Raw genomic sequence first — 11024 nt, forward strand, 5'->3', positions numbered from 1 at the left:
CAAAGCAGTTGTGAGTCTTGTTCTCTTCCACCCTCCCTGTGTTTACTATAAAGATTGTATATAGTACTAATTGTTTATCTTATATATACACATTATATATATATATATATATTCTGCTATGTAAATAGCTGTTATTTCAGTATTATAGCTAGCTGTAAGCGTATTATTTTATAGACAGGACTGAATGTTATGTATAGATATAAATATGTATATAGAATGCTTTCAGCACAGATTTTGACTACATTCTGCTTTGGGGTAGATTTGCTTTATTAATTTGTTTTTATTTGTTTTTTCATTTCACCTCTCGGCTCACTCACATCTCATTTCCATCATTATTTTCTATTATCTTTCCTCTCGTCCCATTTTACGCCCTCATTCTGTCCAATCATATCTCTCGTGTCCATCATCTATTTGACCCTCTAGGAATAATCCCAAAAAGCTAACCTGCTGCCCCTCACCTACCCCAGTCCACCTGGCCTGAAGGTGACCCTGAACTTACCCTGCGCCCACCCACCTCGGAGCCTGCAACAGGGACTACTCTCTCAAGGAGAGGGGGCAATAAGTCACTCAGGAGTTGGGTTACCATCAAGCTGTACAAGCAGAAGGGCAGCAGAGGGTTGCAACTGGTATTGCTCTGGCAGAGGCACTCAGGTTGGGTTTCCTGAATGATAACTTCACTCCTGGAAACCTCACTGCTTAGGGGGAAAAAAGGACGTGCCACTGTAATGACTCTGGGTGTGTGCAGCCCTTCTGGCAGGAAATGGGTTAATAGATTTAAATAGGAATTTAATGCTGAATGTATTTAATGGGTTATGTTTACACATGTGTATATATATATATATAATATATAATTATATATCAGACGCATACATTTACACACCTAAAGACATTGCAGTGCACCCTGGGAAGGAGATGCAATCCCATGTATAGGGCAGTGCCCTTGGTTCAGCTCATGGGCCTTAGGAATTGATATTAGGGGGTGTGCAGAGGCAGGCATGTGCTGATGCATAATGTGAAATATTGGGGCTATTTTTATAAAGGTTTGTAAGTTTGGGGGAGGGTTAATCATTTTGTGTTTAAGTTATTAACTACTAACTGCATGACAGGCTTGCAGAGCAATGGTCCACAGCAAATGATCTGATTGTATAAGCACCCAGTGCTATGCAGGATGTTCTTGCTGTGGGTTTCAACTCAATTACTCAGAGACCATGACCAAGCCAGAGTGTAAAGACTGCCCCGACCTGAGCAGTTGTAGGTTAAATGCACTGATATTGTGAAAATTTGCCCAATTAATGGACTCTGGTGAACTGGATGGAGAGCATGGTCACCCTTGTTTAGTTCAGAAGAGATGGTACAAACTCCCCTGCACAAGCACAGGTAAATCAACCATTTGCTTAAAGGGACATTAAACACTTTGAGGAGGTAATATAGAATGATAACTCATACATATAAATAAAAAAAAAACCCTGCAATAAACTTTCATTATTTATTTTGTCCACTTTACCTGTAATTCCAATCTAAAATTGTGAACTTTTCAGTTCCTGTTAGAAATGGAAATGCTAAACACTGTTATATTCAACATAGCCATTGTCTACACACTATAGTGACCTATTTATAACTGTCTCTAATTGGCCACAACAGAGAAGGTAACCTAAGTTACAGCATGGCAGCTCCCACTGTTTTATGCACACTAAAACTACACTTTTGTCAATATTTAAATAGCTAATGAAAATTTAAAAATACATATAGATGTTATTCTCAGACTAATCATTTCTTTGAATGCATAATTATGTCTAGCCTTTTTTTAGTGTTTAATGTCCCTTTAAGTGGGGGACATTTACCACCTTACCTGGAACAGGGCAGTAGATCAACCGTGAACTTTGTTATACGATGTAAAAAAAAACAGTCCCAGAGTTTAAGGTATATGGATAATGCATGCAATTCCCAGCATTCTCTGAGCAGCACAATGCTCTGCCAGTCTCTCATGCAGTGTGTAGTGCGAGAGTCTCTGTTATTTATAAATACAATATAAATATATATATTTAAACTGTTAGCTGTACAAGGGTAAAGTTTGCGTTGAATGACTCAAATTGTATGTAAATATTCAGATTTTCTGATTATTATATCCTGTGACCGAGAGACAGCACAATATAAAGGTCCTACACAAGACCGGCGTGCAGCCACCTCTGGGGTGAACAGATGCACATCATACAACAGTAAAAACGTCCACTTGCTGCCATCTCTAGTTTCCTCCTCTCAAAACAAAACCAGAGACCTCCAACTTCAGCAAATGACTTCTTTTCCCTTCTCTCTCTTCTTCCTTGTTTCTTTTCACCCGCCCTTTTGCTGTATATAGATTCCAGTCAAGTAACAAGAAAAGGGTATTATGTATAAAGAGGTGCTGAATTCTGGGGGCATGAGAAGGAGAGTTACAGGGTACTCGTGTATTATTAAACCTGTCTACAACAGAGGGTTTGCATTTCAGCACAAAATGTCCCTCTGGAGTTAACATGTTTGATGACTGTTTGGGTCCTTCACTCTCCTCTTGTTGCTTCTACTTTATCATTTTACAGTATTTACACCCCTCTCCTTGCCAAAGAAACCAGATCTCTGTGGCAAAAGGGGCAACACAAATTAAAAAGGTGTCTGGACAGCAATATTTCCTGTGTATTTTGTATTGCCCATGGGCTCGCACAGCGGCATGTTACCCACTGCGCTGGTGTTCACAAAGAAAGCCGCAGATAACGCCAATAAAAATTGTTCAGTATGTAAGTCTTTGGCTGTGGAGTCTTCATTACCAGGGGGTTGTGGGTCAGCAATATACTTGTGATAAGGGGTAAAGGGCTACACAAGACAGAGCTGTACAGTGAGGATTGCCACTGGCTAGATGTATCAAAATGCAGCAGCAACTACTCAAAATGTCATACCCACAAGGCCACAGTCAAAAGGGACATGAAACCCTAAAAGCTTTGTCTCAAGTCAAGTGGCAGATACAATTAGAAACAACTTTCCAATATACTTATTTCTCTTGTAAGGTGTATCCAGTCCACGGGTTCATCCATTACTTGTGGGATGTTCTCCTTACCAACAGGAAGTTTCAAGAGGACACCAACAGCATAGCTGTCTATATAGGTCCTCCCCTAACCCCCACCTCTAGTCATTCTCTTGCAACTCTCGACAAGATAGGAAGTATCAAGAGATATGTGGTGACTTAGGGCTCGATGATTGAAAGCTCTCTGGGCTGGCGAGATTATTAAAGAATGCTCGCCAGTCCTTCTATTTCCCTTGTGGAATGATCTAAAGCCATTTTCTCCTGTTAAGTGTAGTCAGTCCACGGGTCATCCATTACTTATGGGATTATATCTCCTCCCTAACAGGAAGTGCAAGAGGATCACCCAAGCAGAGCTGCTATATAGCTCCTCCCCTCTACGTCATACCCAGTCATTCTCTTGCACCTAACTAATAGATAGGACGTGTGAGAGGACTGTGGTTATTAAAATTAGTTTTTATATCTTCAATCAAAAGTTTGTTATTTTAAACAGCACCGGAGTGTGTTGTTTTTCCTCAGGCAGCATTAGAAGAAGAATCTACCTGAGTTTATGTATGATCTTAGCGGTCGTAACTAAGATCCATTTGCTGTTCTCGGCCATTCTGAGGATTGAGGTAACTTCAGAACAGGGGACAGCGGGCAGGGTTCACCTGCAAGGAGGTATGTTGCAGTATATTATTTTCTAGGAATGGAATTGACTAAGAAAATACTGCTAATACCCATATAATGTAAGTGCAGCCTTAAATGCAGTAGTAGCGACTGGTATCAGGCTGATATGTATGTATGTTACACTGAGGTATTTCTGGGGAATGGAACTTCACTAAGAAAATACTGTATACATTTAACTTATATTTGAGCCCCCACTGCAGTGAAAGCGACTAGCAGCAGGCTTATTAGTATCATTTCATAATTTTATTTAAAACGGTTTTCTGGCATGTTAATCGTTTTTCTCTGAGGTACTTGGTGATAAAAATTTTGGGCATTATTTTTCCACATGGCTGTCGTTTATTTATGAATAAATTCAGTTTACTGAGCTTCCCCACTGTTGTAATATGAGTGGGAGGGGCCTATTTTGGCGCTTTCTTGCGCAGTAAGAATTCACTCACAGTCTTCCTATTCCTTCCTCCATGATCCAGGACGTCTCTACAGAGCCCAGGGGTCTCCAAAACTAGTTTTGAGGGAGGTAATCACTCACAGCAGACCTGTGAGACTGTGCTTTTGACTGTGATACAACGTTTTATATCTGTTATCCGTTTTTTGGGTATTAAGGGGTTAATCATCCATTTGCTGGTGGGTGCAATCCTTTGCTAACTTAATGCATTTACTGTGAAAATTTGGTTGCTATAACTAATTTGGTTCATTGTTATTTCAACTGTGACAGTTTTTTGTGCTTCTTAAAGGCACAGTAACGTTTTTTATATTGCTTGTAAATTTATTTCAAAAGTATTTTCCAAGCTTGCTAGTTTCATTGCTAGTCTGTTAAACATGTCTGACACAGAGGAAACTCTTTGTGCAATATGTTCAAAGGCCAATGTGGAGCCCAATAGAAATTTGTGTACTAATTGCATTGATGCTACTTTAAATAAAAGTGTACATGTAAAGAAAATTTCACCAGACAACGAGGGGGAAGTTATGCCGACTAACTCTCCTCACGTGTCAGTACCTTCATCTCCCGCTCGGGAGGTGCGTGATATTGTGGCGCCAAGTACATCAGGGCGGCCCATACAAATCACTTTGCAAGACATGGCTAATGTTATGACTGAAGTATTATCTAAATTGCCAGAAATTAGGGGTAAACGCGACCACTCCGGGGTGAGAACAGAGTGCGCTGATAATATTAGAGCCATGTCTGATACTGTGTCACAATATGCAGAACATGAGGACGGAGAGCTTCATTCTGTGGGTGACGGATCTGATCCAAGTAAACTGGACTCAGACATTTCAAATTTTAAATTTAAGCTTGAGAACCTCCGTGTATTGTTAGGGGAGGTATTAGCGGCTCTGAATGATTGTAACACGGTTGCAATTCCAGAGAAAATGTGTAGGCTGGATAAATATTTTGCGGTACCGACGTGTACTGACGTTTTTCCTATTCCTAAAAGGCTTACAGAAATTATTAACAAGGAGTGGGATAGACCTGGTGTGCCCTTTTCTCCCCCTCCTATATTTAGAAAAATGTTTCCAATAGACGCCACCACACGGGACTTATGGCAGACGGTCCCTAAGGTGGAAGGAGCAGTTTCTACTCTGGCTAAACGCACCACTATCCCGGTGGAGGATAGCTGTGCTTTTTCAGATCCAATGGATAAAAAGTTAGAGGGTTACCTTAAGAAAATGTTTGTTCAACAAGGTTTTATATTACAACCCCTTGCATGCATTGCGCCTGTCACGGCTGCAGCGGCATTCTGGTTTGAGTCTCTGGAAGAGACCATTAACTCAGTTACATTGGATGAGATTACAGACAAGCTTAGAGTACTTAAGCTAGCCAATTCATTTATTTCCGAAGCCGTAGTACATTTAATTAAACTTACGGCTAAGAATTCAGGATTCGCCATTCAGGCGCGCAGAGCGCTGTGGCTTAAATCTTGGTCAGCCGATGTGACATCTAAATCTAAATTGCTTAACATACCTTTCAAAGGGCAGACATTGTTCGGGCCCGGTTTGAAAGAAATTATCGCTGACATTACTGGAGGTAAGGGTCATGCCCTGCCTCAAGACAGAGCCAAACCAAGGGCTAGACAGTCTAATTTTCGTGCCTTTCGTATCTTCAAGGCAGGAACAGCATCAACTTCCTCAGCCCCAAAGCAGGAAGGAACTGTTGCTCGCTACAGACAGGGCTGGAAACCTAACCAGTCCTGGAACAAGGGCAAGCAGGCCAGAAAACCTGCTGCTGCCCCTAAGAAAGCATGAAGTGAGGGCCCCCGATCCGGAAACGGATCTAGTGGGGGGCAGACTTTCGCTCTACGCCCAGGCTTGGGCAAGAGATGTCCAGGATCCCTGGGCGTTAGAGATCATATCTCAGGGATACCTTCTGGACTTCAAAGCTTCTCCTCCAAAAGGGAGATTTCATCTTTCAAGGCTGTCAGCAAACCAGCTAAAGAGAGAAGCGTTTCTACGCTGTGTACAAGACCTTTTACTAATGGGAGTGATCCATCCAGTTCCGCGGTCGGAACACAGACAAGGGTTTTACTCAAATCTGTTTGTGGTTCCCAAAAAAGAGGGAACCTTCAGACCAATTTTGGACTTGAAGATCCTAAACAAGTTCCTAAGAGTTCCATCGTTCAAAATGGAAACTATTCGGACAATCTTACCTATGATCCAAAGGGGTCAATACATGACCACAGTGGATTTAAAGGATGCCTACCTTCACATACCGATTCACAAGGATCATTATCGGTACCTAAGTTTTGCCTTCCTAGACAGGCATTACCAATTTGTAGCTCTTCCCTTCGGGTTAGCCACGGCTCCAAGAATCTTTACAAAGGTTCTGGGCTCTCTTCTGGCGGTACTAAGACCGCGAGGAATTTCGGTAGCTCCGTACCTAGACGACATTCTGATACAAGCGTCAAGTTTCCAGACTGCCAAGTCTCATACAGAGTTAGTTCTGGCATTTCTAAGGTCGCATGGGTGGAAGGTGAACGTAGAAAAGAGTTCTCTGTTGCCACTCACAAGAGTTCCCTTCTTGGGGACTCTTATAGATTCTGTAGAAATGAAAATTTACCTGACAGAAGACAGGTTAACAAAACTTCTAAATGCTTGCCGTGTCCTTCATTCCATTCAACACCCGTCAGTGGCTCAATGAATCGGCTTAATGGTAGCGGCAATGGACATAGTACCTTTTGCACGCCTGCATCTCAGACCACTACAATTGTGCATGCTAAGTCAGTGGAATGGGGATTACTCAGATTTGTCCCCTATGCTGAATCTGGATCAAGAGACCAGAGATTCTCTTCTATGGTGGCTTTCTCGGCCACATCTGTCCAGGGGGATGCCCTTCAGCAGGCCAGACTGGACAATTGTAACAACAGACGCCAGCCTACTAGGTTGGGGCGCTGTCTGGAATTCCCTGAAGGCTCAGGGATCATGGACTCAGGAGGAGAGTCTCCTTCCAATAAACATTCTGGAATTGAGAGCAGTTCTCAATGCTCTTCTGGCTTGGCCTCAGCTAGCAACTCTGAGGTTCATCAGGTTCCAGTCGGACAACATCACGACTGTGGCTTACATCAACCATCAGGGAGGGACAAGGAGTTCCCTAGCGATGATGGAAGTCTCAAAGATAATTCGCTGGGCAGAGTCTCACTCTTGCCACCTGTCAGCGATCCTAAGTCGCCAGACTTTTCATCCGGGGGAGTGGGAACTTCACCCGGAGATTTTTGCACAACTGCTTCGGCGTTGGGGCAAACCAGATCTGGATCTCATGGCATCTCGCCAGAACGCCAAGCTTCCTTGTTACGGATCAAGATCCAGGGATCCGGAAGCGGTTCTGATAGATGCTCTGACAGCACCCTGGGTCTTCAACATGGCTTATGTGTTTCCACCCTTCCCGATACTTCCTCGTCTGATTGCCAGGATCAAACAGGAGAGAGCATCGGTGATTCTAATAGCGCCTGCATGGCCACGCAGGACCTGGTATGCAGATCTAGTGGACATGTCGTCCTGTCCACCATGGTCTCTGCCTCTGAGACAGGACCTTCTGGTTCAGGGTCCTTTCAAGCATCCAAATCTAATTTCTCTGAGGCTGACTGCTTGGAGATTGAACGCTTGATTCTATCAAAGCGTGGATTCTCGGAGTCAGTGATTGATACCTTGATACAGGCTAGGAAACCTGTTACCAGGAAAATTTACCATAAAATATGGCTTAAATACTTACATTGGTGCGAATCCAAGAGTTACTCATGGAGTAAGGTCAGGATTCCTAGGATATTGTCTTTTCTACAAGAAGGCTTAGAAAAGGGTTTATCTGCTAGTTCGTTAAAGGGACAGATCTCAGCTCTGTCCATTCTTTTGCACAAGCGTCTGTCAGAAGTTCCAGACGTTCAGGCTTTTTGTCAGGCTTTGGACAGGATTAAGCCTGTGTTTAAAACTGTTGCTCCGCCATGGAGCTTAAACTTAGTTCTTAACGTTTTGCAGGGTGTTCCGTTTGAACCCCTTCATTCCATTGATATCAAGCTGTTATCTTGGAAAGTTCTGTTTTTAATGGCTATTTCCTCGGCTCGAAGAGTCTCTGAGTTATCAGCCTTACATTGTGATTCCCCTTATCTGATTTTTCATTCAGACAAGGTAGTTCTGCGTACTAAACCTGGGTTCTTACCTAAGGTAGTCACTAACAAGAATATCAATCAAGAGATTGTTGTTCCTTCATTGTGCCCTAATCCTTCCTCAAAGAAGGAAAGACTTCTGCACAATCTGGACGTTGTCCGGGCCCTGAAATTCTATTTACAGGCAACTAAAGATTTTCGACAAACTTCTTCCCTGTTTGTCGTTTATTCGGGACAGAGGAGAGGTCAAAAGGCTTCGGCTACCTCTCTCTCTTTTTGGCTTCGTAGCATAACACGTTTAGCCTATGAGACTGCTGGACAGCAGCCTCCCGAAAGAATTACAGCTCATTCTACCAGAGCTGTGGCTTCCACTTGGGCCTTTAAAAATGAGGCCTCTGTTGAACAGATTTGCAAGGCTGCAACTTGGTCTTCTCTTCACACCTTTTCAAAATTTTACAAATTTGACACTTTTGCTTCTTCGGAGGCTGTTTTTGGGAGAAAGGTTCTTCAGGCAGTGGTTCCTTCCGTGTAAAGGTCCTGCCTGTACCTCCCGTCATCCGTGTACTTTTAGCTTTGGTATTGGTATCCCATAAGTAATGGATGACCCGTGGACTGACTACACTTAACAGGAGAAAACATAATTTATGCTTACCTGATAAATTCCTTTCTCCTGTAGTGTAGTCAGTCCACGGCCCGCCCTGTTTTTACGGCAGGTCTAAATTTTAAATTAAACTCCAGTCACCACTGCACCCTATAGTTTCTCCTTTCTCGTTTGGTTTTGGTCGAATGACTGGGTATGACGTAGAGGGGAGGAGCTATATAGCAGCTCTGCTTGGGTGATCCTCTTGCACTTCCTGTTAGGGAGGAGATATAATCCCATAAGTAATGGATGACACGTGGACTGACTACACTACAGGAGAAAGGAATTTATCAGGTAAGCATAAATTATGTTTTTTACCCTGAAAACAGGGTGTCTCGCTAAGGGGCGTATTCACACAAAAATAAGCAGGGAAAATTGTATTGTTAAGGTGCATCAAAAATCGTAACAAAATTCTTCACCAAAAATCGTATGTTAACAAAAACGTAAAATTAGTATCTATAAATCAAATTAAATATTCACAGCGTAAATTGTAATTGTAGTACACTGAATGTGCAAAAATCACACAGAAATTTGAATTTATAAATACAAAATGCAAAGCGTAATTGTTTTTTGTAAAATGGGCTGAACATGGGCGTATATGAAAATGTCTCTAAAACTAAAAGGTGGCAAGCTTTTGTCAAAACAATACGAACACTTATAACCCCAATAGAAAAACAAATGCATACGAACATATAGGCGAATATAAGATGCTATAAGCAGAAAGCAGCGTAATGTGAGTTATATTGGCTGCAGGATTTTAATTTTAAAGTGCTCCCCCTGCTCTCTGTTAACTTCGCACTAAGGAGCGAAGTTTCCCTATCCAGCGAGCTCCATTACTTTTAATAGGAGCCATCTCGCAATTCGCAGGGACTGCCCCTTTTTTACGATCATTGCACCGGGGCAGCCCTGCGAGTGTCAGCGAGAAAAAGAAGGTTTGAGCTGGCGAACAATATATCATCGAGCCCTTAGTGTAGTGTTACCTTCAATAAAGAGTTTGTTATTTTTAAGCGGTACCGGCGTTGTACTGTTTTACTCTCAGGCAGAAATTAGACGAAGAATTTTGCCTGGAGGTTGATGATCTTAGCGGTTTGTAACTAAGGTCCATTGCTGTTCGCACACATAACTGAAGAGTATGGGAAAACTTCAGTTGGGGGAACGGTCTGCAGATTACCTGCTTTGAGGTATGTTCAGTATTTTTATTTCTAGAGAGATGAATAAGTTCTAGAAAATGCTGACAAAGCCTTGTGTATTTGAGGTAAGCTAGATGCAGTGATTTTAACAACGACTGGGATCATGCTTACAAAACAGGGTAATACTCATGTTAATACTCATATTACTTAGTGACAAAACGTTTACATGTTTCATAAATAGGACGTTTTTTCTCTGAGGGAGATAAGTCTTTATTTGGGGCCTAGTTTTCCACATGGCTAGTCAGATACTCCTAGGAGTATTTTCTTAAGGCCCCTCTGACATCCAGTACATGGTGGGAGGGGCCTATTTTCACTCTCTAGATGCACAGTTTCCTTCAGACTGAGACATCCAGCTTCCCTAGAGGAGTCCTCTGGCATCTGAGGACCATTATAAAGGGTTTATTTCTTCCCTAAATCGTATTTGAGGGCAGGTAGGAGCCTCAGCAGAGCTGTGGCAAGGTGCTCAACTGTCTTTTACCGGTGGTTGACATTTTTTAAATCCGGTTTGGGGGCTAAGGGGTTAATCATCCATTTGCAAGTGGGTGCAATGTTGCTTTAGTCCCTTACACACACTGTAAAAATTTTGAAGACTTTACTATATTTTTACACTGTTTTGCAGTTTAAGTGCTAGTTTTTTTCTCTTAAAGGCACAGTAACGTTTTTTGTTTAATTGCTGTTTCACCTTTATTAAAGTGTTTTCCAAGCTTGCTTGTCTCATTACTATTCTGTTAAACATGTCTGACATAGAGGAAACTCCTTGTTCAATATGTTTAGAAGCCATTGTGGAACCCCCTCTTAGAATGTGTATCAAATGTACTGAAATTTCTATAAACTATAAAGACCATATTATGGCGCTTAAAGATTTATCTCCAGAGGATTCTCTGACT

Source organism: Bombina bombina, chromosome 7 (genome assembly GCF_027579735.1).
Source record: "Bombina bombina isolate aBomBom1 chromosome 7, aBomBom1.pri, whole genome shotgun sequence".
Classification (NCBI taxonomy): Eukaryota; Metazoa; Chordata; class Amphibia; order Anura; family Bombinatoridae; genus Bombina; species Bombina bombina.